Source organism: Odontesthes bonariensis, chromosome 22, assembly GCF_027942865.1.
Source record: "Odontesthes bonariensis isolate fOdoBon6 chromosome 22, fOdoBon6.hap1, whole genome shotgun sequence".
Lineage (NCBI taxonomy): Eukaryota > Metazoa > Chordata > Actinopteri > Atheriniformes > Atherinopsidae > Odontesthes > Odontesthes bonariensis.
Window position 1 is genome coordinate 6,663,605 of NC_134527.1, and position 27,108 is coordinate 6,690,712.

General features: G+C 44.9%; 1 pseudogene; it reads left to right on the forward strand.

The window, feature by feature from the left end:
• Nucleotides 1–19,197: 19,197 nt before the first annotated feature.
• LOC142373313 (uncharacterized) lies at nucleotides 19,198–22,029 on the forward strand (annotated as a pseudogene).
• Nucleotides 22,030–27,108: the final 5,079 nt, after the last annotated feature.

Here is a 27,108-nt window from a genome sequence, read left to right on the forward strand (position 1 = left end):
GGTTGAATAATGAGCCATCACTCTTCCAATTACAGAGTTGTACTTGTTTAATTTTTTTTATTTATTTAATTTGCGTTTATGTTAACATTTATGTTGAAGTCAAATAAAACATGGGCCTTCTTTGAAGTGATAAGTCTGTAATTTTAACATAGGGATTTGTTGCGACTCATGAGGCACGCACTAGTGACGCTGCTGTTTATGTATGCTATTGCAGTCACCGCAAGTCAAAATGGAAAAGTGCGTACACTGCTTCAGACCTGTCGTGGCGATTTCATCTTTCCTGCGCTCACGATGAATTTGATAAATGCCAACCTTTGCGCAGAAAAGAACGTACACACGACCTACGCATGTTTTTCGTCTCACGCAAGTTTGATAAATGAGGGCCATTGATTGTTCTGCCATCTACGGGACGACCATCAGCAGTTTGCCGCGTCCAGAGATGAAGTTATCGTCCACTATGTGGAGATATTTGTAAGGTTTTACATAATAGAGCCTGTTAAGTAGTCAAATACCTTCACTTCAAATTACACTGTTACCTTTTGACAGATGAACACCCCCTCTTATGGTGTTAGTTATACAGCCCAGTACCTCGAATATACCTGATGTGGCTTCTGAATCGATGCATTCCATTAAATAATGAGGAATAAAATTGAAAGAGAGAATCTATTTTTCAATAGATATGCACTATGTGCAGAAAACCTTTAAACTAATGGTGGATTTTGATAAATTGCATCAATAGAATCCTGGGAGATGTCTTTACAGTGCAAGTTTCACATTCTCCGACTACACTACTCCTAAATGAAAGTGTGGACCACTTCTTCCCCATCTGCAAGGTGTGTGTATTGAGTTCATCACGGTTAATCTCAGCACTATAGAACTGGGGAAATGTTGTTTAAACAAAGAGTGAAGTATATTTATTTCTAACACATTAAGACTATGAATTGAAAATTGCAGCGTTGTATTGTCCATACCAGATTCCCTCAAATAGAGGCAGAGACCTTCATTATTTAAAACTCCTCATAAGCTGTGTGTTCATACAGGCTAATCGATGGGGGGGGAATGTATTCTGCAGAAAAGCGGTAAGCTCCTTGCGGTTATGCAAAGCAGAAATGTGTTGAGTACCGTTGGAAAAGTAACAGTTATTTATTGTGCACATCATTTTTATTGTGAACCATATCTAACAACTTACCGGACTGATCTGAAGAATTTAAAATGAGGGAATTAAATGGCCAATTTTACAAATGGTTCCAATTCAAAGTGGTAAACCAAGATTTCTTTTCATCTTTGGTCTGCATAATATAATGACAGATGTGCTTTTATGTTTTCTTTTTTTCTCTCCTCCCTCCCAGCCTACCCATCCATTAAGGGCTGGCTTCTATTTATTTGTTTGCTTCCAAATGTGTGAAACTGTCTGGTACATATGTTGATCCCCCTTTTAAGGTTATTCGCTCATAATCGGTGAAAGCAACTGTTCGGCCTATTCTTAAAGATGTTACATGGACCACCTAATCGACATTTGATGAAAAGACCTTTTCCATTCCTTGTGATTTCCAAAATGCAGCACAATTAAAGATTTTTGTTTGGACTGAAACAAATAACATTTGATACACTGCTTGGTGCTTTGATTCTGAAAGAGGCCAAAGTTGTTACATAACAGCAAAGTAACGACAGTATGTAACCAGAGACAGAGTGATTCATTTAAAATATAGACTATCTCTTTGAAACTGTCTTTTATGAGAACCCTTATTTTTCTTGTGGAAATTCCTATACGGAAAATTACATTTTGCAGAGAAACGCTGGAAGACTACACTTTGCAAAGATATTTGAAACGCATTCAAGAAGGAAAAAAAAAAAGGCTTGAAAATGATAATCTTTAACTCAAATCTCAGAGGGACTGATGAATTGCAGCAAACAATGAAAGATAAACACAGAAATTCCCACTCGCATATATACATATGGCACAGTAAAAGAGCCAAAATTAAGACTACTACACACCCCTTGAGGCCAACCACGGAACCAATTGGCCACTAGCCTGCACCGGCAATTAAGCAGCCAGCTGTGGCAAACTCATTTTATCGGTGTGGTCATCCATTCGCCTGATCCATTCGTCTTTTATCAGTTCCCAGAGTCAAAACCAGACATGGAGAAGCTGCATTCAGCTTCTATGCTCCACATGTCTGGAACAAACTCCCAGAAAGCCTCAGATCAGCTGAATTTAAGCTTGAATTTATTTAAGTCCAGGTTGAAGACACACCTATTTTCAGCTGCGTTTGAATAAAGCTCAAAACTTAATCACATTTTAACTACTGATTTTATCTATTGTTCTTATTTCTTTCTTTTTTGTTTAAAATTTAAATCATGCTTTTTATTTCTACTGTTTTAATGTCTTTGTAAAGCACTTTGAATCGCCTTGTAGTTGAATTGTGCTGTACAAATAAATTTGCCTTGCCTTGATGCAGCTACTCAATGGATCATTGTGATTGTGTCAGACACCTTCTCTACACTGTTGACTAGGGATGGGAATCGAGAACCGGTTCTTGTTGAGAACCGGTTCCCAGTGTTTCAATTCCTTGGAATCGTTTGGCAATTTTGCAAACGATTCCCTTATTGATTCCAGTGGGTGCGAATGACGTCACCACGCACGTTGCGTGGCGAGTCCAGTGCAGCCAGCAGTCAACAGTAAACATGGCGCCAAAGTGGTACAAATGCTCTAAAGTTTGATTCCACATCCCTAAAAAAGACGACAACAGGGCATCTTGCAAAGTGAATATTTCACCAAAGGGAGGAAATACTACCAACATGCAATAACTATGAATGAATGTCGCATTTTCGATCTGCTCCGGACTAACATTGGTGAATCTGAACCCAGCAACGTTAGCAACGTTAGCATGTCCTCAGCTAACACTGCAGGTCACTAACTAAAAAACACTGCCTATCATGTTAGCGCCATTTGCCTCATTGTAAAACCTGCTGTTAGTAACAGTTAAGATTAAATTAATTCCTTCTCATACATTACATTTAGATGAAATCATGAGAGACAGAGCCTGACTGGCTACGAGCCAGAGGCTGGTGGTACTACCCCCAGTTCACCTCTACCTCCAGCTTCTCCTTTCACCAGAGCAGGGCAGCGTTAAATTACCCAGGCCATGAGAGACGAATGTGAACCTCACCGTTGTTGGGTTTGTAAGGTAATGACTCGTATTACTTCTAAACTAAACAAAGTTGATCCTAATCGACCGGTTTGTTGTCCTTTTTCTCCAAATGAGAATCGATAAGGGAACCGACAAAGAACCGAATCGTTAAGCAAAATCGAAAATGGAATTGGAATCGTAAAAATCTTATCAATTCCCACCCCTAGTGTTGACCCACTGGATTAGGCACTGCCTGGGTCGGGCATTAGGTTGCAGAGGCTGGCAACAACTATTACCACAGCTGACAACATACTACAGACAATAGATGATCAAATTAGTGTGGTACAATAAAATTATTAAAAGTAGGTCTATGGAGCACCTGGCAGTAGCTACATAGTAGTCTTAATTTTGGCTCTTTTTCAATGCCACATATGTACCATTTTCCTTTACATTTGTATAAAGTGCCCTCCCAGTTGATAAAGTCATATTTTTCCCCTAAAGGAGTTCACCCTCTGTTCCCCACTCTGAAATTCTCAATCAAACAATTCAGGTTAAAATGCACATTCCAGAGTTTTAGTCATTTTCATACATTTCACTTCCACCATTTAGAAATTACAACACTTTGTCTACATTGTCCCGCTCATTTCAGGGCAGCATAATGTTTGGGGTAATTGGCTTCCCAGGTGTTTGTGATTACTCGGTTGTGTTTCATTGCTTTATTAGTGCGGGGATAACACAGGCTTGCTTCTACAATTTGGAGTCTGTAATTGCCGTTGTTCAACAGGAAGGGATAAGAGGGGTAACAAGGAAAAATGTGACTTTGGCCCAAACATTATGGAGGACGCTGAATGTGATTTATAAAAGCAAAAAGCCTGCTGTCTGTCCCCCTTTATTTATTTATTTGTTTGTTTGTTTTCTTTAGGTGAGATTTCCACACCTTTTTCATAAGCTACTCTATTTTCATGTATTTTCTAGCTCAAAAGGGATGCAAATATAGCAAATAAGACATGACAAATGTCAACATTTTAATTAGCATTTTCGCATCTATGATCTCCTGCCTATAAGTCTCATCCCATATCCTTTCAATTTAATGAACTTCCAGAGCACATGTATGTTAAGCCTGGTTCACATAGCTAATCAGCGAATCATCAGATTTTTATTTATTCTTATTATTCCCTCATTCATGATCCCTGTGTTTTTTATTTATTTTTAGCTGTTCTTTTCAGGCATGCTGTTTTTGTACCCAAACTGCTTGTGGCAGATGGTTGCCCTCCATTTGACTTGGATTTATTTATTTTTTAATAATAATTATTTTCCTCTTTTCTTTATTTCGCTTGTACAACATTGAAAGAGAATTGTCAAGTACATTAGTCTGTTGCCGTACAAGCTGTTGATGGACCTTTGTACAGGCTATTCCACTGGATTTGTGGAGCCTCACACATTGTTCGCAGCAGTGTGCATGCAGGTACTGTTTCAAACTCACATGAGTGTATTAGAAACATATGGTGCAGTTGGTGATGGAACATCTCTGACTGTAGCATTGAAACGACATGACTACATTAAGTTGTTAAAAAGAAGAAGAAGAATGAAGAAGAGTGTGCATACTGAAGTATTTGACAGCTACGGAAAAGTCTCAAAGTGGTTAGGACAACAATGAAGCAGGTGTGTATCACTTGTACCCATTCCAGTGTTCAGTTAGCTGTCGCCAAGAAACATCTCTTAGGAACAAAAGTATCAACTATTTTTCAAAATACTTGAATTTGTGGATACATTGTGGCCTTATTTTGTGGTGGTTTTGATTGAGCTATGTTAACATTACCAGGCTGAAGTGACTTTTTTTTTTTAATTTCAGGCCAGTGTGTCATCAATTCCATCCATCCATCCATCCATCCATTATCTTCCGCTGGTCCGGGGATCGGGTCGCGGGGGCAGCAGCTTGAGCAAAGAGACCCAGACGTCCCTGTCCCCGGCCACTTCCTCCAGCTCTTCTGGGGGGACCCCGAGGCGTTCCCAGGCCAGCCGAGAGACATAGTCTCTCCAACGTGTCCTGGGTCTTCCCCGGGGCCTCCTCCCAGTGGGACGGGCCCGGAACACCTCACCGGGGAGGCGTCCAGGAGGCATTCTCACCAGATGCCCGAGCCACCTCATCTGACTCCTCTCGATGCGGAGGAGCAGCGGTTCTACTCCGAGCCCCTCCCGGATGACCGAGCTTCTCACCCTATCTCTAAGGGAGAGCCCAGACACCCTGCGGAGGAAACTCATTTCGGCCGCTTGTATTCGCGATCTCGTTCTTTCGGTCACTACCCACAGCTCGTGACCATAGGTGAGGGTAGGAACATAGATTGACCGGTAAATCGAGAGCTTCGCCTTCTGGCTCAGCTCCTTCTTCACCACGACGGGCCGGTGCAGAGCCCGCATCACTGCAGACGCCGCACCGATCCGTCTGTCAATCTCCTGTTCCATTCGTCCCTCACTCGTGAACAAGACCCCGAGATACTTGAACTCCTCCACTTGGGGAAGGATCTCATTCCCGACCCGAAGAGAGCATTCCACCCTTTTCCGGCTGAAGACCATGGTCTCAGATTTGGAGGTGCTGATGGTCATCCCAGCCGCTTCACACTCGGCTGCGAACCGCTCCAGTGAGAGCTGAAGGTCACGGCCTGACGATGCCAACAGAACCAAATCGTCCGCAAAAAGCAGAGACCCGATTCTGAGGTCGCCAAACCGGACCCCCTCAACGCCCTGGCTGCGCCTAGAAATTCTGTCCATAAAAATTATGAACAGAATCGGTGACAAAGGGCAGCCCTGACGGAGTCCAACCCTCACAGGAAACATGTCCGACTTACTGCCGGCAATGCGGACCAAACTCTGACACCGGTCATACAGAGACCGAACAGCCCAAATCAAGGAGTCCGGCACTCCATACTCCCGGAGCACCCCCCACAAGAGTCCCCGAGGGACACGGTCGAACGCCTTCTCCAAGTCCACAAAACACATGTAGACCGGTTGGGCGAACTCCCATGCACCCTCCAGGATCCTGCGGAGGGTATAGAGCTGGTCCACTGTTCCACGGCCAGGACGAAAACCACACTGCACCTCCTGAATCCGAGATTCGACTATCCGGCGGATCCTCCTCTCCAGTACCCCCGAAAAGACCTTACCAGGGAGGCTGAGGAGTGTGATCCCCCTATAGTTGGAACACACCCTCCGGTCCCCCTTTTTAAAGAGGGGGACCACCACCCCGATCTGCCAGTCCAGAGGCACTGCCCCCGATGTCCACGCGATGCTGCAGAGGCGTGTCAACCAAGACAGCCCCACAACATCCAGAGCCTTGAGGAACTCAGGACGGACCTCATCCACCCCCGGGGCCTTGCCACCGAGGAGTTTTTTGACCACCTCGGCAACCTCAGCCCCAGAAATGGGAGGTCCCACGTCCGAGCTCCCCAACTCTGCTTCCTCATCGGAAGGCGTGTCGGTAGGATTGAGGAGGCCCTCGAAGTACTCCCCCCACCGACTCACGACGTCCCTAGTTGAAGTCAGCAGAGCCCCGCCCTCACCATACACGGTGTTGACGATGCACCGCTTCCCCCCCCTGAGCCGCCGGATGGTGGACCAGAATCTCCTCGAGGCCGTCCGGAAATCGTTCTCCATGGCCTCCCCGAACTCCTCCCAAGCCCGAGTTTTTGCCTCAGCAACCGCCGAGGCCGCGTTCCGCTTGGCCTGTCGGTACCCATCAGCTGCTTCCAGAGTCCCACTGGCCAAAAAGGCCCGATAGGACTCCTTCTTCAGCTTGACGGCCTCCCTCACCACTGGGGTCCACCAGCGGGTTCGGGGATTGCCGCCACGACAGGCACCGACCACCTTGTGGCCACAGCTCCGGTCGGCCGCCTCAACAATGGAGGCACGGAACATGGCCCATTCGGGCTCAATGTCCCCCACCTCCCCCGGGACATGGTTGAAGCTCTGCCGGAGGTGGGAGTTGAAACTCCTCCTTACAGGGGATTCCGCCAGCCGTTCCCAGCAGACCCTCACAATACGTTTGGGCCTGCCAGGTCTGACCGGCTTCCTCCCCCACCAGCGGAGCCAACTCACCACCAGGTGGTGATCAGTTGACAGCTCCGCCCCTCTCTTCACCCGAGTGTCCAGGACATACGGCCGCAAGTCCGATGATACGACTACAAAGTCGATCATCGAGCTGCGGCCTAGGGTGTCCTGGTGCCAAGTGCACATATGGACACCCTTATGCCTGAACATGGTGTTCGTTATGGACAATCCGTGACGAGCACAGAAGTCCAACAACAAAACACCACTCTGATTCAGATCGGGGGGGCCGTTCCTCCCAATCACGCCCCTCCAGGTCTCACTGTCATTGCCCACGTGAGCATTGAAGTCCCCCAGCAGGACGAGGGAGTCTCCCGGAGGAGCACTCTCTAGTGCCTCCTCCAGGGACTCCAAAAAGGGTGGGTACTCTGAACTGCCGTTCGGTGCATAAGCACAAACAACAGTCAGGACCCGTCCCCCCACCCTAAGGCGGAGGGAGGCTACCCTCTCGTCTACCGGGGTAAACCCCAATGTACAGGCGCACAGCTGGGGGGCGATAAGTATGCCCACACCTGCTTTACGCCTCTCACCGCGGGCAACTCCAGAGTGGAAGAGAGTCCAACCCCTCTCGAGGAGGATGGTTCCGGAGCCCAAGCCATGCGTCGAGGTGAGTCCGACTATATCTAGCCGGAACCGCTCAGCCTCGCGCACCAGCTCAGGCTCCTTCCCCAGCAGAGAGGTGACGTTCCACGTCCCAAGAGCCAGCTTCAGTAGCCGAGGATCAGACCGCCAAGGTCCCTGCCTTCGGCTGCCGCCCAGCTCACATTGCACCCGACCCCCATGGCCCCTCCCACGGGTGGTGAGCCCGTAGGAAGGGGGACCCGTGTCGTTTCTTCGGGCTGTGCCCGACCGAGCCCCACGGGCACAGACCCGGCCACCAGGCGCTCGCCGGCGGGCCCCACCCCTGGGCCTGGCTCCAGGGGGAGGCCCCGGTGACCCGCGTCCGGGCAAGGGAACACGGTGTCCATAAATATTATTCATCATAGGGGTCTTGTGAGCTGTTCTTTGTCTGGTCCCTCATCTAGGATCTGTTTGCCATGGGTGACCCTACCAGGGGCTTAAAGCCCCAGACAACATAGCTCCCAGACTCATTGGGGCACGCAAACCCCCCCACCACGATAAGGTGACAGCTCAAGGGGGAGTTGTGGCCTTATTTTGTGGTGGTTTTGATTGAGCTATGTTAACATTACCAGGCTGAAGTGACTTTTTTTTTTTAATTTCAGGCCAGTGTGTCATCAATTCAGATTTTCAAATATAACTTATGTTATTTCAGTATCTAGTCATATAATACCATGCTGGTTTAAAATAAAGAATGCGCCACACCGTGTTATGTTACATCAATGTAAAGGGGTACATAAACACCATCCCATTACCTCTGTAAGACCATTATTGCCTGCTTACATTTGGTACTGTTTGGCTAAATTTAGTGGAGAAGAGATGGAGAAGGAAGACTGACCTGACTGGGAGTATTTTAATTGCTCTACTGGCTGCAAAATCTGTCCGTTGGCAAGTCAATATTGTTTTGAAATCTTGTCCACAACAAAGCTTAACCCGTTTTAGAGATATTTATTTAAAGTAAACCAGTTATAATGCCAAATGGATTCAGCAGTGTTTTATATATGTACATATTTATATGTATATGTACATATTATAATGTTGCGTGTAGTAGATTTTATGAGGTACTATACTAATAATAGATGTTTTTGATTGATTTAATTTTTACTTGCAGTCGACAAATATGTTTAACATTTGATTATGAAGATTAGAAATGGACTTAGATAAGATTTCAGAGGCTCATTCTTTGGTTTGAGTGCAGAAACATTATCCCGAAGTTCAAATTCAGCATAGAGCGAGAATACAAAATGGCATCAAAATAAACCAAATGTGAAATCAACTTTACTTTGCTATAAGTTGTAAATGTTTTGGGGGGAATAAATGACAGAAAATGATTCATAATTCAGCCACCCATTTTGAGCCCTTCTGCTCATATGTAACAACTTAAACTAGATTACTGTAATTCGGTGAGAACAAAAAACTGAATCTGTTATGGATTCAAACTGTGCTCCATTCAGGTAATCAGCAGCTATTTTTCATGTTATGTACATTTGCAGCAATAAACGATTTTATTCTCTTGTAATCACATCCAACTCAATTTCCATGTGCCTTTTCATCATTTCAAAATATAAGGAGAGTGATGACTGCTTCAAGTTCACCTTCTTTAAAATGAGCTGCAAAGAGCCAAAATAAATACCGGCATGCGGCCTCACTGACTATCTGCAAATGTCAAAGAAACGGTTATTTAACATGACGTCTCTCTTCCAATATATGAATTTGTCACAGGTGAAAGAAACATAATCAAAATGTGTATACTGTACGGTAACCCTGAAGCGAGACTAGGATGGAACATGAACCTTAAAGCCGTTTCAATTATCGAGTAAACCAACCCTTGTTATGCCAATTCCCTGGCCAGAAACTGGAGCTGGTGCAGACCAGCTCAACACTGTCACATGTACATGGAGAGTAAAAAAAAGTGTATCATGGGAGGTCCCCCAGTGTCTGCTTCCTTAACCCAAACTGTCAGCAGGTTCCACAGAGAGGGGCCTGATAACTGAAGGCTCTGCCTCCCGTTCTACTTTTAGAAACTCTGGGAACCTCAAGTAAACCTGCAGTCTGAGAGCAAAGCGCTCTGTTGGGAAAATATCTAACAAAGAGATCTTTAAGACATGATGGAGCTTGGACATTAAGAGCTTTTACATTTGAGGAGAAGAATTTTAATTTCTATTCTGGATTTAACAGGGACCCAAAGAAGAGAAACTAAAACTGCAGAAATATGATCTCTCCTGTTAGGTTTCATCAGAACTCTGGCTGCAGCATTTTGGATCAGCTGGAGGCTTTTTAGAGATACCTTTTAGGACAGCCCAATAATGACGAATGTACAGACAAAGCCTTAGTTAGCCTCAGCACTCCAAATAAGTTCATCTCATGTAAAATGTTGCTGATTTCATTGCAGGTTTCCAGCCTGTAAAGGTTCTCTGCTTGTTTGCAATACATCCTACTGAGAAATGTACAATATGAATTTCGCTGAACCTGTATGCATTTCACACGTCCCGATGTGTTTGTTCATCACGGAATATGTACATCTGCAGTCTTAGTCTTGTTGGGTACAGTAACTTTACCTTATCTAGTCTGGGCACATTTTGTCAGCCTCTTTGGCATGACAACAGAATCATGTGCATGGCACAAGTGTTCGAGGAGCCAAAGAGCGAAAAAAAATAAAAAATCCAGATTTAAACTCAAAAGGTGAACAATCTTAACCCTCTGGGGTCTAAGGCCTTTTCAGAGACTTTGAGGCAGTTGTCACCACCTTGACATTTTCAAGTATTTCAACTATCTGTAAACATCTATGCAAAAGTGACACATATGGTTGTATTCTGAAAAGCCTAACAAAAAACAATGAGAGTCAAGTGAATGTAATACAAACAAGTTTTATTTAAATTGAGGGGAAACACAACTGTACAAAAAAAAAAGTTGTAGAGGTCTTCAAACAGTGCAAGAAAACACACTATAAATATATCTAGCCAAGACTTTTGAAGGTTGAACCATGTAAACAAAAGTGTTGGCTGCATAAAAGTAAAAAGTGCAGTCAGAAATGTTTTTTTGTTTCCACACAAACTGTAAAAAAGTCATTGTAACTCCAGGCAGTGTCTCTGTTAGTTAAATACTAATTAGATGGGTGTGTAACACCCCTGATTGCCCCCACCCCCCTGTCACTCTCCATGTGAATAATTGTCTGTCACTGGCAGGACATTGCTAGCCTGGCTCTCACGCAGACCCTTCGTGCTTCGTGCATCTTCGTTACACTTCGTGAGCTCGCACGAGGGTCTGGGCGCGCCTTGTTGAGCCCGAAGTCTTCGGTTACCCCATAAACGGGCCCGCCTCTATGCCTAGATCCAATCACAATCGTGGGGCGGGGTGTTAACAGATTAGCTGCTGCTAGCTCCTGCTTTGCTCGCTGCTGTTGTGTTTTGTTTATTTTCCACCACAGACCGAGAGACTGGTCGCGCTCCAACGCGTCACGTCCGCTTTCGATATGATTGGTCGAAGTAGTACGTGACACACACATTGAATTCTCCAATCAGGTTCGAGAGGTTTTTGAATACAACCCCCGCCTACTCACAGCAGAGAACAGCTAGGCAACCGACAAAATTCCAGATGGATGAAAAACATCCATCTGCGTGAGAACCAGGTTAGGACATTGCTGCCTTCCCCCACATGCTCGCTGAATGGGGCGTGTTCTCACCTGTGAATAGCCACTCAATCACCTGGTACTTTACATGTGAATAGCGATAGGTGTGGCCTAGGAAGCTGCTGCAGTCTGAGACTACAGAAAATCCAAAGATTTCTGTTCACTCTCTTTAAAAAGGGCCACCTATATAATTTATTTTAACATATATATATTTGAAAACTAGAAGTTTCAAGGTTTTTAATGGTGTAACTTATATGTTTCAATGACAAAAACTCACAGAGTTACAGATGTGTTTTTGGAGATGTGTCGAAAATCCAGCCGGCGGGATTTAGACTCCAGAGTGAACAAAACCAAAATGCAGAAGCAGTGTGTGGAAAAACTTACCTCTTCCCATACGGCATCCATAGGAATCCGTATGTGTGAGCACCTCCGTAAAAGCAGAAGTTTTGGGAGTTGCTGGTATGGAGCGTTTGTGTTTGTGGTACAATGCCAAGAAGGAACGACATCAGCACTAACTTTAGACAATTGTGTCTGCCCACCAATCTGAGAAGGGTTATAAGACTAGAACAATACCCGTTGGATATATGACACCAGAGTAGGGATTTTTGGACATAATGCACAGTGCCAAGTTTAATGAAAGAGTTTGCATTATGAACAATTCAAAAATGTTTTAATAAATTGTTTTAAAATCTTGCATCAGGTTTGCAAAAATGTCTATTTTGTATTTCTCTTGGTGTCATGCAATTTCAAATTGCTTTTGAACAAGAAAAAGGAAAGACTGATTGCCCCAGAAAATGTCAAGTGGTGTAACCACAATAAAAGGAGAAATATTAAGTGTTTATTTCCACCTAGAGTGTATGCAGGTGTACTTATAAAGACAGTTACTTGATTTTAATATTTAATTTGAAAATAGATTTGATCAGGATTATTTTAAAATAAAGTTGTATGCCTCTTTGCACAATAGAGCGGGACAAATGCTGAAAACCCGTGGCATTTTCCAAATAACATTTGATAAAAGCAATATATAAACACCGCATATCACCTGTCGGACACTGTTATGACTGGATTTCAACCCGATTTTAGATGCTGTATGTAAAGATGTTAGGACTTTCACAGAGTTGTGTGTCACCAAATGTCTGCAGACGGAGATAAACTGAAGCAGCGCTGTTAAGAGTGGGCCGAAATACCCCGACAGCAATATGGAGGACAGAGAAAACAATAACTTCAAGTAATTGCAACCAAAATGAGTTTGACAAGCTACATAATCCCAAGGTGTACTTAGTTTTTCACACACTGATTCTGGCTTAGTTTTTTTTTTTTTTTTTTTTTTTTTAATATAAATAATGACACTGCATTAAAAATCATGTGTTGGTAATCTGTGGTTGTATTTACATGAGTTTATGTATTTTAAGGACCAGACATTTATTTATTTTTTTTATTTTTTTTTATGTGCTAATACATAAAAACATTAAAAGTCAGATAAGTTATACTTTCTTTGACCAATGACTACACCTCTTCACATCCTCATCTTTGGTCAAGGTCTCGATGTGAATTAAAGGACAGACATAAAAGTTTAATTTCACCCTTTCCCAGGCTTTTGGAGCAGAAAGTGAAAAGACCTAAAAGGGGCGAAGCTGAGCAAGCAGTGACTTAAAGGTTCACATGTAACTGGCTAAATTAGTGATGGAGTAAAACGCTTTTACAAACTGCTCCATTGAGCTCAATTCATGAACCTTTACACAAAATGAGACATGGTCATTTTAATCAGTGAAACGTAATCAAAAAGTAATCTGATCCTTGCTGGTTTTTAGGATAATGAGGAGGTTAACACAACAATAGGCAAGGCTTACTCATTCTCAAATTGGTCTTTATCCATTTTATTTTTTCTAAGGGGCATAGTGATGATGATGTATCATAATCCATATGCATGTTTTCTTTTTCAATTATGCTTGATATGATTAGAAAAATTGACTCATGAAATATTTGCTGTGTGTGTGTGTGAGAGAGAGAGAGAGAGATGGTGTGTGTTTAAATTTAAACCCCTAGGCCAGAGAAAGTCGTCTCTGCCCAGCTTAAATAAGCTAGAAGCCTTAACTTAAACTAAGAAGCAGTTAAAAAATCATATCTTTTGACGATAGACATAACAGAGTGGTAAACACAGACCAAAAAGCTCCTCTGGAGACGATCACTCAACCCCCTGCAGAAGCTTTAATGATCGAAGCACTATGATGTGAAGACACTGGTATCACTCACCAACCAGAACAGAACAAGAGGAAACTTACTGTTAACCGACACTGGATGTCGAACCCGGGCATCACAAAGCAGCAGAGGTTCTTTTACAACTGCATATTTTTAGCTGTTAAATAAATAAGATAAAATAATAGCTTTTTTTTTTTTTTTTTTTTTTTTGGGAGTCAGTGGCTTCCCTTTTATCTGGAATTCTATTTCTGGACCCAGAAGTGGTGAAACCTCTGCTTTAACTTAACCACCAGCTACGCACCCCTTTGTTGGCAGTTGAAATCTCAACTTTGGTCTCATCCATCTTTGTTCATCACAGGTACCATTTCATATACCTAAGCCTTTTGTAAACCATACTTTTCAGTCTTTTGCTATCATGAACTTTAACACATAACGTGCAAACTGGAGCCTGTTAAGTGAGGTTGTTTTTCTTTTTGCAATTTCTCCGGGCATTCACAGTCTGCCTGTAATACACATAGCAACACACACACTTCAGCACTCTGTCTCACTGGCTCTCCCGTCACCCTGGAGAGTTCATCCCTCTTACGTTTTTAACCTCTAACCCGTGTTGTTCATGCTGTTTACGCCACACGTCACTCAGTGAAGTGCTGCTTCGCCACTCATCACTCACTGCCTTGCCTCTGTCCCCACGTGGCTCTCTGCAAGTACCAAACTACTGGAAAGACCTCACTAGACTATTCCCATCTGCACATGCAACGGCCCTCAGAGGAGGTGCTAATTTCCTTGAAACAATGCCTCTCTGCTCCCATCAGTGAGAAGTTTTTTTTTTCTTTTCTTTTCTCAGCCCTTATCCTCTCTTCTTCTGTCCCTCTTTTTCTTCTCTCCACAGCTGCTCTGCTTGCAGCATGACTCGCCATGCAAGGTGTTATCAGTGATAATACTTTACCAAATGAAGGCATCTGTTTACATGTGCGGACTGTAATTAAAATTCCACATCAGGTATGCAGTGCTGACTTTAAAGAGATGACAGAAAAAGTTTGATATGAAGTCTTCACTTTTTTACCAGTAGCTGGATAGAAGGAAAACAAAATTGATTTGCTGCAACAAAAACTGGCTTCAGTTTTCCTTTGTTCTACTCACACTTTTGTTGTAGTCTCTGCTTCTCAGTACTCCATCTGCATGGTTTCCTTCCAATCGGATTGCTTTTAAACATTCACAGCAAAACCCATAATCTAATCAGATTCTTTGCGTTTAGTCTGAGTCTTTTAAATGATTATTTTCTCTGCAACATTTTGCTTTGATTGGAGCTGCAAAGTTTCGTCAAAGGACCATTTGGGAAAAGGTTTCTATTTGGGTCACATCTGGTATTTTTTTCATTTTTTTTTTTTCAGTTTGGACTATGTGCAGTCCTCTACAAAGGTAATGGTCAAATGCTGATTGACTGACAGTTAACTGAAGAGGGTCAAAACACAACTTTGTCGACTTTGACTTTTGTCTTTTCCAAAGCGGAGCAAAAGCTAGAGGACCAACAACGGCACCAACACAACCAAGAGGAGCTCACAGCTAAGAATGTTCCACATATCTCTAATTTGCTCCCAGTGGCAGCAAAGTACTATTACATGTAGATGTGCGTGGGCAAAGCCCCTTTGCAAAGAGTCTGCAGGACTATGTACAGGCCTTAAAGTCCTACCATAACAGTTTCAAAAACTCGTCTTTGTACTTCTAAATTGTACATTACAAATTTTCAAAGTTTTTGCCAGAATAAAAACTCATGTCTTTAAATTAGTTGTGGGCCGTTATCGGCGTTAACGTGCTGCGATAATTTGAGAGTCTTATCGGGCGATATAAAAAATATCGCCGTTAATCTATTCTCAAAGTTGGGTTGGGAACTGGGTCAAAATAGGTAAGCAAACTGTGATGACTTTTACCTTGATATTTTAGCTCGGGTGTAGGCCGATGTACTTTGTCTGCCGTTAGGTGTGATGAAAACAGAAGAACGCCAGTTTGCAGAAGCCTGTGCTAGGCAGTTTATGGAGGTCGGGGATAGTTGACAAAATCTGCTCTGTTGGAACAGACAGCGCTCCTAATATGGTGGCCGCAGGGAGGATACTGCCCTTCGAGCATCTGCCGTGTGTTGCACATGTTGTACAGAGAGCGATTGTGATGTCACTGCGAGAAGGGGTTTTTGATGCTGCACTTGCTAAGTGTCGACAAATGGTGGGACATATCAAACACAGTCCGGCCAACGCAGACGAGCTGAAAGTCCAGCAAACCTCCCTTGGGCAAGTTCAGGAGCCGCTCGTGCAAGATGTTCCAACACGGTGGAATTCCACCCTCGAGATGATCAAGCGCGTGTGGCGCAACAGAGACGCACTGCACACAACGCAACAGCAGCACCACCTGGCCCTCCCAGCAAGTGCTGAATATGAGAAGTTGGCGAAGCTAGAGAAACTGCTGGAGCCATGCATGTGAATAAGCTGGTCTGCCTGCTGCGTGTACACCAAGAGCGACCTCGCTGGAGAAGCTTCGCTTGAGAATTTGCTTTGGTAGCTCGTGACGTCACATTTAGAATGTTAAATTCTTAAAGGCCCCGCGGCTGTGCAGCACCCCCGCGAGAAAAAAACATGAGGAAAGAGAGGGCAGGGACACGAATAAACGTGTTGTTATTTACAATTTGTTATTCAAGATATACATCACGTTACAAATGATGTAAAACTACATTAGGTACACCTGAGAAGAGCAGGAATAGCAGAGGCAGCTGTGAAAAAGAAACTAAATTCTAAATAAAATCCGAAATAAATCAGAAATAAAACTTAATTGCAGTGAGAAAGGTATGCGTGGGGTTACTACACTATTGTATTGAAGCACTCGACACGGCAATTGCAACAGTCTCAGGATTAAACGACTATTGTTTGGATAGGAACCAAAGTTTACACGTCTGTTTCCGCGAACCCCGCGGATTGCCGGACCCCTGAATGAGACATTTTAATCTAGATTAATCTAGATTAATTTCAAGATTTCAGTGAGATTAATCTAGATTAAAAAAAATAATCTATGCCCACCACTACTTTAAATGCTTTTGGATATGATTCTCTTCTTTCTCATTCAATAAATGGGCATTGATGACTGGTCCCAGCTGCTGACACCAGGACTTCCCGGTCTCTTCTGAGCAATGACCAACTGCTTATAAGTGTAATTCAGCTACACTTTCACTGTTGCTAACTTAGCCCACCTGTTGCCAGATTTAACCTGAGAAACTTCCTTCTTAAAAGGGACTAATGGTTAATTAAGTGACTGCTGACATGTTCTTCTCAAATTTATTTTGTCATTAATTATTATTATTATTATTATTAGTAGTATTAGTATTGTTGTTGTTGTCTAATATACAATCATTGTAAATATTTATGTTTTGAGCTACTTGACGAATTTGAATTTCTCCCATTGGGGTATGAATAAAGAATTTTTGTTATTTTATTAAATGTATGTATGTTTATGCTTTTGGCAGATGCTTTTATCCAAAGCAACTTACAGGTAGGCAGGTAGGGTAGGGTAGGGGGGTCTTGCCTAAGGACCCCTACTGGAGGTAGTACCTTTCATGCAGGGGATTTGAACCCAGATCACCTACATGAAAGGCGGCAATCTTACCACTACTATAAATGTAAAATGACTAACTTTTATGTATGTATTTTTTTATTTTTTATTACCAGGTTGTGTTTTCAGTTCGTATCATATGTGGTATCATTATTTTTTTTTTCTTTTTTGTTTTCATTTTTAAATGTTGGTTTGTATTATCTTAGAATTGACTTATTTTACATTGAGCTGTGGGCTGCACGGTGTTGCCGTGGTTAGAACTGTCACCTTACAGCCGGAGGATTCCTGATCTGAGTTTCAACTGGGGTCTTTCTTTGTTGGATTTGCATGTTCTCCCTTTGGAAGCAAAGGTTTTCCCAACAGCTTCCTCCCCGGGAGTGAGTGTGCGTGTTTATGATTGTTTTTGTGTTGTTCGTCTGTGTTGCTGTGAGATAAAGTGGCACCTAAGGTAAGATGGGCTCCAGCGCCCCATGACTGAATAGGATCAAGCGGGCATGGAAAATGAATGAAAGGCTGGATGGACATTGAGCTGTATGGTTAAAGGTCATGGCTTGGGGTGCCGTTTCGCTTAAGGTTCAAGTCCCGACCTGATGCCCTTTCTCTCTGTCTGCTTTCCTGTCCACCTACTTTAAAATAAAGTCTACTAGTGCCCAAAAATACTTTTAAAAAGAAAAGGTCAAATCTTTGGCATCATTGAACAAAAAACCTAGCTCAAACATTCAATTCTTTTATCTTTTATGGGAGGGTTGTCATGGTTCTACGCCTTATTTTTTTTAATGGAAAATCAAAGTTCTCTTTCAACATTCGTTTCGGTATCTCACTATGGGACACGCCCCCAGCGCCTGTCCCCCAGAAGCTCTATTACACTACGCCAGTCCTGACTGGCCCACAAAAGTGACGTCCACTCCGGGAGGAGGAACATCCTCCCAGTATAAATGCTCGGCGTCACGCAGGTGATCTTTAGTCTAACACTTCTTCTCGCTCCCAAAAGCAACTCTCAGACGACTAGTACGGTAACTATTGAGCTAGCTTAACTGTTCACAGAACGAGCTAACAACTCGGTCGCCGGACGCTTCTCAATAGCTGTACTTTGTTGCTCTGAGTTTTACAACCGCTGGCCTGTCATCAAACAGCAGGAACTACATACGTAGTTGCGAAGCTAGCACCTGTACTCACCATGGACAGGGCCAAGCCACCGACTAAAACTTGCACATGTGGCAACCTCATTGCTGGGGCACATACTCACCCTGTCTGCGCTCCATGCCTAGGGCTGAAACATGCCCAGGACGGGTTAGCGTCACCAGCTAGCTGCGACCACTGTGCACGGCTCTCTGTTAAATCTCGTCGGCGCAGGCTAGCACGGCAAGCTAGCCTGTCGGAGGTTGATCCGTTGCTGGGGGTATCCAATCCCCCGCCACCGGCTCTCACGGCTAACGATGAGGGAGAGCCCCCTCTGACTGGAGCAAGTTGGGGCGACCAGCTTGACGCTGTCGCTCCTCTACTTGATATGGAGGAAAATGAGGCCGACCTCCAGGATTTCAGTCATTTTGCAGAATCTGACTCAGAGGTGGAATCCGTTAGTCTCGGGTCTGACGACTACGAGCAGGAAGGCGAATCTTTCTCCATCCCGTCGGCTGCAAAGCCCACGGAGGCGGGGGACACCCGCTGCAGCGGCCCTCCAAACCCGACTGCATCAGACCTGCACGATGTCTGTAGAAGAGCAGCTGCAAAGCTGGGCATTGAATGGCCGGAAACCCTCAGACCACCACGTCTCGGTATGAGGGGAAGAGGCTTCCAAAAGCTAAATCTTCCACCAGACAGCTGCTGCCGGTCTTTCCAGAGTGCCTGGAGGAAGCTACCCGGTCTTGGGGTAACCCACTCTCCGCCAAGAACCCCGTTCTGGGAGGGTCGGCGCTAGACTGGACCGGCATGGAGGATAGCGGTTTTTCACGCTTGCCTCCTGTTGAACCTCTGCTGGCATTTCACCTGCAGCCGTCTCAGAGATCAACCATGACAGCGGCAGGGCCAACCCTCCCGTTCAGGGCCGACTCTTTTCAGTCAGCTTTAAACGAAAAAAGCTACAAGGCGGTGGCAGCACCTGTGAAGGGGTTGAACGCCTCGTCTCTTCTCCTCGCTTATCAAGCAGAACTACAAGAGCAGATGGCGGGAGCACCAGCCGCAGATCTGTGGGATGAGCTGTGCGTGGTGACAGACCTCTTCCTGCGTATCCACAGAAGCGCTGTCCAGGCCTCAGGGAGAGCAATGGCCCTGATGGTCACTCAAGAGAGAGCCAGATGGTTGAATCTGTCTAGCCTGTCTCAGAGAGAGAAGAACCAACTCCTGGACACCCCGGTGGACCCGAAGGGTTTATTCGGCCCCACCGTTGCAGCCATGCAAAAACGCTGTGAGGAGAAAAAGAGAGAAGGTGAAGCGCTAAAACTGTGCCTGCCCAGAAGAGCGCAGCCTCCTCCCCCCGCGGCACCTCGTCAGACATTCGCATCCCTAAACGCCAGCCTCAGACTCAGTCGCAGTCGGCAGACCGCGACTGTGGGAGGCAGATCGAGCTCAAGGGTGCATGGGGAAGAAAGCCCTTTGTACCGCCGGTGACATCAGGAACCCAAGCGAACCCTCCTGCCACCGTGAGCGCGTAAAAGAAGAGGCGAGCTACCTAGGGAACTGTCCTCAGAGCGGGAGAGCAGGCACTGCCAGGCACCTGCTCTCCCCCAACCGGGAAACGTTCTGTCCCAGCCTGCAGAGCCAGTGTTGGAGCTCACAGTTCAGAGCCGAACGAAGAGGAGGAAAAGCACCTTCAGCGAGAGCTCAGTGGAGCCACAGCTGTGGTCAGAAAGCACACACCAGTGTTTGATAACACAGTTTCCTCCCTTCCCAATAAACAATAAACAAAAATTGTTTCCAGGCGCGCAACCAGGCCAAGAGCCGAGGGCGCTGCCTCAACAAAAAATGGTGACTGGGTGCTAAAGACCGTATCCAGGGGATACAGGCTCCAGTTTGGGACGGCTTCACCCCGTTTCAAGGGCGTAATACAGTCATACGCCCGGGGAGAACACGCACGCATCTTGCAGGAGGAAATAACCTCTCTGCTGATCAAGCGAGCGATCCAGAAATGGATTTTACTCCAGATATTTTCTCGTCCCGAAAAAAGGAGGGGGGCTGCGACCAATATTAGACCTGCGAGCTCTGAACGCATATCTGAGACGGTATACTTTCAGGATGCTGACACACACAGCTCTAATAAGGTTTGTGCGTCGAGGAGACTGGTTTATCTCCGTAGACTTGAAAGACGCATATTTTCAAATCCCTATATACCCTCCTCACAGAAAATACCTCAGATTTGCATTTCGGGGAAAGACGTACGAGTATCTCGTGCTTCCCTTTGGCCTCGCACTAAGCCCACGCGTGTTTGTGAAATGCACTGAGGCGGCAGTCGCACCTCTGAGGGAGAAAGGAATACGTCTGGCTACGTATATAGACGATTGGCTGGTTGCGGCTCAGTCTCCGGGGGAACTCATGACGCAGGCAGAAATGCTTATATCGCATCTGACGGTTCTGGGTTTCACAATAAACTGGAAAAAGAGCATCTTGACTCCAGTTCAAACAATCACCTTCATTGGGCTGTCTCTGAACTCCGTCGACTTCAGAGCGCGCCTCTCGGAAGAAAGAGTGAAAGCCTTTCAAGCTTGTCTGGCGCTTTTTCGAAGAGGGGCGTATGTGAAACTCAGGCTGTGTCACAGGCTGCTGGGTCTGATGGCGTCGGCCCTGGCTGTCATCAGATTCGGCCGCTTGCACATGCGACCGTTTCAACGGTGGGTGGCAGTCAATCTGTGTCCAGTACGTCATGCCCACATAAAGGTGGCGATTTCCTCGACGTGCACAAGCGCTCTGAGTCAATGGAAACGCACAGCGTTCCTCAACACCGGCGTTGCCATGGGAACCATCCTAACACGGAAGGTCGTTACCACAGACGCATCGTTAACTGGCTGGGGAGCCACACACGAGGGCCTGATGGTAAACGGTGTATGGAACTCACAAATACGGACAGCTCACATAAACTGTCTGGAGCTCATGGCCGTGTTACTGGCTCTGAGACATTTTCTGCCCTTTATCAGAGGACACCATGTCTTAGTCAGAACAGACAATACAACGGTGGTGGCATACATCAACCGGCAGGGGGGCCTGCGCTCACATCATTTACACATGCTGGCACACAGACTGATAGTCTGGACCAGCCCACGCCTGTTGTCACTGAGGGCCACTCTCGTGCCAGGGGTGATGAACAGGGGGGCGGATCTTCTATCCAGGGGCAATCCCCGCTACAAGGAGTGGAGACTCCACAGCGAGGTTGTAACCCAGATATGGCAGCAGTACGGCCGAGCGGAGGTCGACCTTTTTGCATCAGAGGAGAACACTCAATGTCCGAGGTTTTTCTCCCTGACCGAGGAGGGTGCTCCGCTTGGGCTGGATGCTCTAGCACACCCATGGCCTCCAGTCCTACTGTATGCTTTTCCACCCCTCGAACTGATTATCCCTACCCTCTCCAGGGTGAGGGAGGGGAAACATTCACTCATTCTGGTGGCTCCCCGCTGGCCGGGGAAACACTAGCTGGCAGAGATTTTCCAGTCACTGTATGGCGAGCCGTGGCGGCTCCCTCTCCGCAGAGATCTCTTGACACAGGCACGCGGAGAAATATTTCATCCTCATCCAGAGCGCATGGCTTTATGTGCCTGGCCTGTGAGAGGATGAATCTGGCATCCAGTAGACTTCCCCAGAACGCCATTGACACGATCCAGAAAGCGAGAGCAGCCTCAACGCCCAGTGTCCAGGAGCCTCACTCCTTCATGGGATTTGCCGGTGGTGCTCGATGCCTTGTCACGTGCGCCTTTCGAACCTTTGGAGCATGCTGAGCTCAAAGTGCTCTCATTTAAGACAGCTTTGTTGATCGCCTTGGTTTCTGCCAAACGTGTTAGCGACGTTCAAGCGTTTTCCGTGAACCAGTCCTGAATGCGGTTTCTCGGTGGGGATTGTAAGGTTTTACTAAAACCTAATCCTGCTTTCATACCAAAGGTTTATAACCCGGCCATGCCGTCCCGCACCCTTGAGTTAACAGCTTTCTATCCGCCACCTTTCTCCTCCCAGGAGCATAAACGGCTGCACACGCTCTGCCCTGTGCGAGGCTTCCGGATTTATGTGGAGAAAACAGCAGGTTTTTGCAAATCGGAGCAGCTGTTTGTGTCATGGGCATCACCACATAAAGGTAAGCCTCCAACAAAGCAACGGCTTTCCCATTGGATAGTCGGGGCTATTACTATGGCGTATGAGACCAGGGGTCTTGCACCCCCTGTGGGTCTGCGGGCTCATTCCACTCGTGGCATGGCCTCATCATGGGCACTGTTTCAGGGTATACCTGTGGAGGACATATGTGACGCTGCCAACTGGGCAACCCCTTGCACCTTCACAAGGTTCTATAGACTGGATGTTACGGCCCCCTCTCTGGCTCATACTGTTTTAAGTGTGGGCTCCACACTTGGATAACTGCAGGGTGTATATAGTCTTCGAGTAAGCTTATCTGGCAATACGGGAGTCGCTATATCCCATAGTGAGATACCGAAATGAATGTTGAAAGAGAACTTTAGGTTAAGGAATTAACCCCGGTTCTCTGAAACATGAGTGAGGTATCTCACCAGATCACCCTCCTTGCCTGGAGCGAGGAAGAGGTGTGCTTACAAGACTGAAGATCACCTACGTGACACCGAGCATTTATACTGGGAGGATGTTCCTCCTCCCGCAGCGGACGTCACTTTTGTGGGCCAGTCAGGACTGGCGTAGTGTAATAGAGCTTCTGGGGGACAGGCGCTGGGGGCGTGTCCCATAGTGAGATACATCACTCATGTTTCAGAGAACCGGGGTTAATTCCTTAACCTAAAGTTTCCATCTCAGGTGGTGTCTAAGGGCCAACCACAAGATTTACATACCAGACTGAAACCAACAGTGTGATCACTGCCTAACCTTAGAATCTGTCTCTTCAGAGGAAATGGATCAGATTCGCAGACAGAAGCAACACTTGCTCTGGCTTAAGGCGGTAGCATGGTTGCCGCGTCTGTCACGGCGGTGGTGGACCGTGACGTCAAAATGACGTTTCAGGCATGGCGCTTCCCTTGAAAAGACGGCGCAGCGCGTTGTCGTGCACCAGTCGATTTTTGTAACTTGGCGGCGCCGAGCACAACGAACCGGATGGACCGATGTGAGACCAGGCTCAGTGAGGAGGTGCGTTTGTACAGGCAGCTGTACGAAACTGCAGTGAAACAGCACAGGGAGCACCTAAACTCCCCAAACTGGTGCACAGAGATGGGCAGAACTTTGGGGAAAGAGGGAGAGTTCTGTAAGAATGTGTGGAAGAAGCTATGGGGCAGATACGTGAAGGCAAAGAAGAGGGCAGAGACTCTGTTGATGTCGGGGGCTTCAAACCTTCACCTCTTTTAACTGAATTAAAAAATTAAAATGATCCGAAAACTGCAGCAGTATCATTAATTACAGTATTCTTGCTCTTGACAGCGGCATTGTTTTCTTCTCCACTTTCGTGGTTGTAGAATAGCGGTAACCTTCACGTAGCAGCGCCACCTCTGTGACGGAGAAAATTGCAACTACTGGCGCGCAACGACTTGCGCCACTATATAGGGTCCTATGGCGGGCACGAACTCGTGACGTCATCAACACCGCTCGCGCGAGCAGACGCAGCAACCATGCTAGAGCCTTTATCCTCAGCACCCTAATGTCTGCTGTTAAAAGGCCAGTTCCCAAGGATTTTAGTCTTGTCCCACATGATTATTTACCCCAACAGGGCAACAACTCTGCATCAAAGGGTTTGGTTATCATAATTAGCAGGATAACGTGTTGCTGAATTTTTTGCAACCCTGTCATATATATATATATATATATTTTTTTTTTACACGTTTATACCATGGACCCTTATTCTTTCTGCCTCGCTGAACTAGAGCTGAATGACTAAAGGAAGAGGAGATGCAAGCAGATAATTATTTGAACTTCTTTGCTTTTTTGCAAATTATGACATTTTTAAATAAGCGAGAAAAATACATACAGAAAAAGATTTGTCTTTCTGTTTTTGAGAAAAAAAAGACAATAAATATGATTCAAAATGAGTCTCTAGCTACATGGATTTCATAAATGCAGACAAAACTGCCAGTGTTTAGATTTATTTTTTTCTTCTACCATGGGGGGACGGCTGAATTTTCAGAGTAATTAGTTAGGAAGAATATACCCTTTAATTCACCCCCAGCCCATTCCACTCTCCTCTGCTGCAAAGTTTACATTTGGTAATGAATTAAGAGTCTTGTGCTATTAAAAGGGGGTTTTGCTGACATCTCTATAAGCTTAAGATAAGCTGGGTCTAAATCAAGAAAAATGCAGACCAAGCACTTTGCAGTCCAAGGAAATCTTAGGAAGGAAAGCTCTGAGCAGAAGATAGCAGCAGGTGTATTTGCCTTTGCAGCACGAGTCAAATGATGTGGTATTTCTTACTGTGGAAATGGTTTTGGTGGGAGTCCTTAAAAGTTACAGGATTTTATTTTGCTGCTCTGTTTGGATTTAGCGGTGAGATAAGAAAACTCGAACTATTTGACTGACAAATTTGTGAAACGTTGTGTTTTTTGTTGCACATAATTGATTTTTATTCTGATTTAAATCTTCCCCACGGTGAGAATTTCCAGTTGAACAGTTTCCATTAGACATTTGCAGCCAAAGTGCTCTGTGTGTTGCACAGCTCCAGTTTACTTCTGCCACAGAGATTAAAGTTAAAAACATTTTGTAAATTTAGTGGAAATTCCATGATTTGTTGCTTCTCGGTCGTGGTCTCTGATATTTCTGCATGTATTTTATTCATTGACTTAACACTGTCTGAATGTATTAACAAGCAGGTGTCTGTTTGCTGCAGAGACTAACTTTGGCGTTCTGGCAGCTGACACACGTTTTCTGGCAGCTATAATTATCTGTCTTCATCCGCATCTCTCGGTTGTGAAAACGGCAGTTACATCATCCTCTCAGCAGATTGCTTCAGGAAGACGGCGCAGGATGAATGTTAACCATGTTCACTGTTAGGGGCCAGTGATGTTAATTATATGGAAGAAGTAGTTATGATGATGAGACTCAATTTACCTTGAAGCTAAAACAGTTTTTTGGTGGAGTTGCTTCCTGGTGTTGGTTATATTCAGACAAAAAAAAAACAATCTGTCTTTAGATCATTGTCAAAATCTCCTTCAGTAAGACACTTACAATCCTATTTGTTAGTAAGGGCTTTGCTATCTTTTGTTTGAAAGTTTTACAATTTTGGCTGTTAGTATGCATGAAATCAGTGTTGTTGTCTGTTTTGTACATAGAGGACATGGTGCTGGTCTGGGGAAAGAAAAAGTGCAACCTGCTTACATGCCGCCATTCCGACACGGGCCTCCAATTATTGGAATGGCGACACTTTTTTTCCTCCGATTGTGGGAATGGCATTATGTAATATTTTTTTATAAACATCCTGCCATTCCGACCATTCCTTTAATAACCTATTAAAGCCTTTTTCCCCCTTTTTTTTAAAAAAAAAGGAGTTCCACAACCTCTCAAACCAACCATAATAAATTATCATCAAAATCCCCTGAAATTTCAAATATTAAAATACAGGTATTAATGTAAATCGGGCGAGTCTGACACCTGTTAGATTAAGCAGAAATACAGTGTCAGTGACCTGTCACAGCAGCCAGCTGGAGCAGAGCTCTCCACAGAGCCCATGAGTCTTTTGCACGCGAGCATCATAAGCAGCATTAATAATTGCAATTACAGACATCAATGACAGCTCATCTGTGTCCGACGTCCCGGTGCTGCAAATAAAAACAATTTCATATATTAGGCCACCCAAAACGTATTATTATTATTTTTAGTAGTTAATTAGTTTTAAATCAATAAGTGAACAGTGTTTGTCTATGTTTGTTGCTCCTTTTTGTGTAATAAACTATTTAAATATCATTAATTTGTTTTTGGAGTGCGTTTTGAAAATTACCACGGACTCATGACATTGTCAGGATCTGACGGTATCCGACACACATGACAGCTTTTGCACGCACACACCAGATTTATAGTGAAATAGTAACATCACAGCCCTCATGGATGGATCCTGAATGTCATCACCTTTTATTTTTATTTTTTGAATCCAAAATAAGCCCACATCCACCTGATCCTCCCCTCTGACTATAGATTTGACCCTTAAATTATCACTCGGCATCAATTTAATATCATTCAAACATCACAAGCTTTGAAGAATAACAGGCAGAGAGAGAGGCTTTAATTACACTTTTAAAGACTGTATCACATCTGTACATGTTTTAAAACATGTAAAATGCATGAACAGAAATTAGGGAATGTTATCTGTTGAGAAACGCACATTTCCTTACATGAAAAGCCATGTCGGAATGGCGGGATGTCGAAATGGGTGGTGCAACTTTGGCATGCATGAAGCTAACACGAAACATTTACCTAAGGAAAAACCTCTTACAGCTCTTCCTTCAACAGTTTTTCTCACCATCAGAATTTATTTGTATATTTTCTGGAGACTTTTATCCCCAGTCTCCCCCATGACATTTTCAGCAGGCAGCCATTTGTAGCAGAGAAGTATGCTAGCTGCTTAGCACTACACAGCAGGGAGAGAAGTTAGCTATCGGCTAATGAGCATGTGATACGCGTCTCTGGAGTCAGACTTAAATAAGGCTAAATGAGGCAGGACTGTTGAATTTGTCAGGTAGGAAAAAACTCCAAAGTGCAAACTGGCTT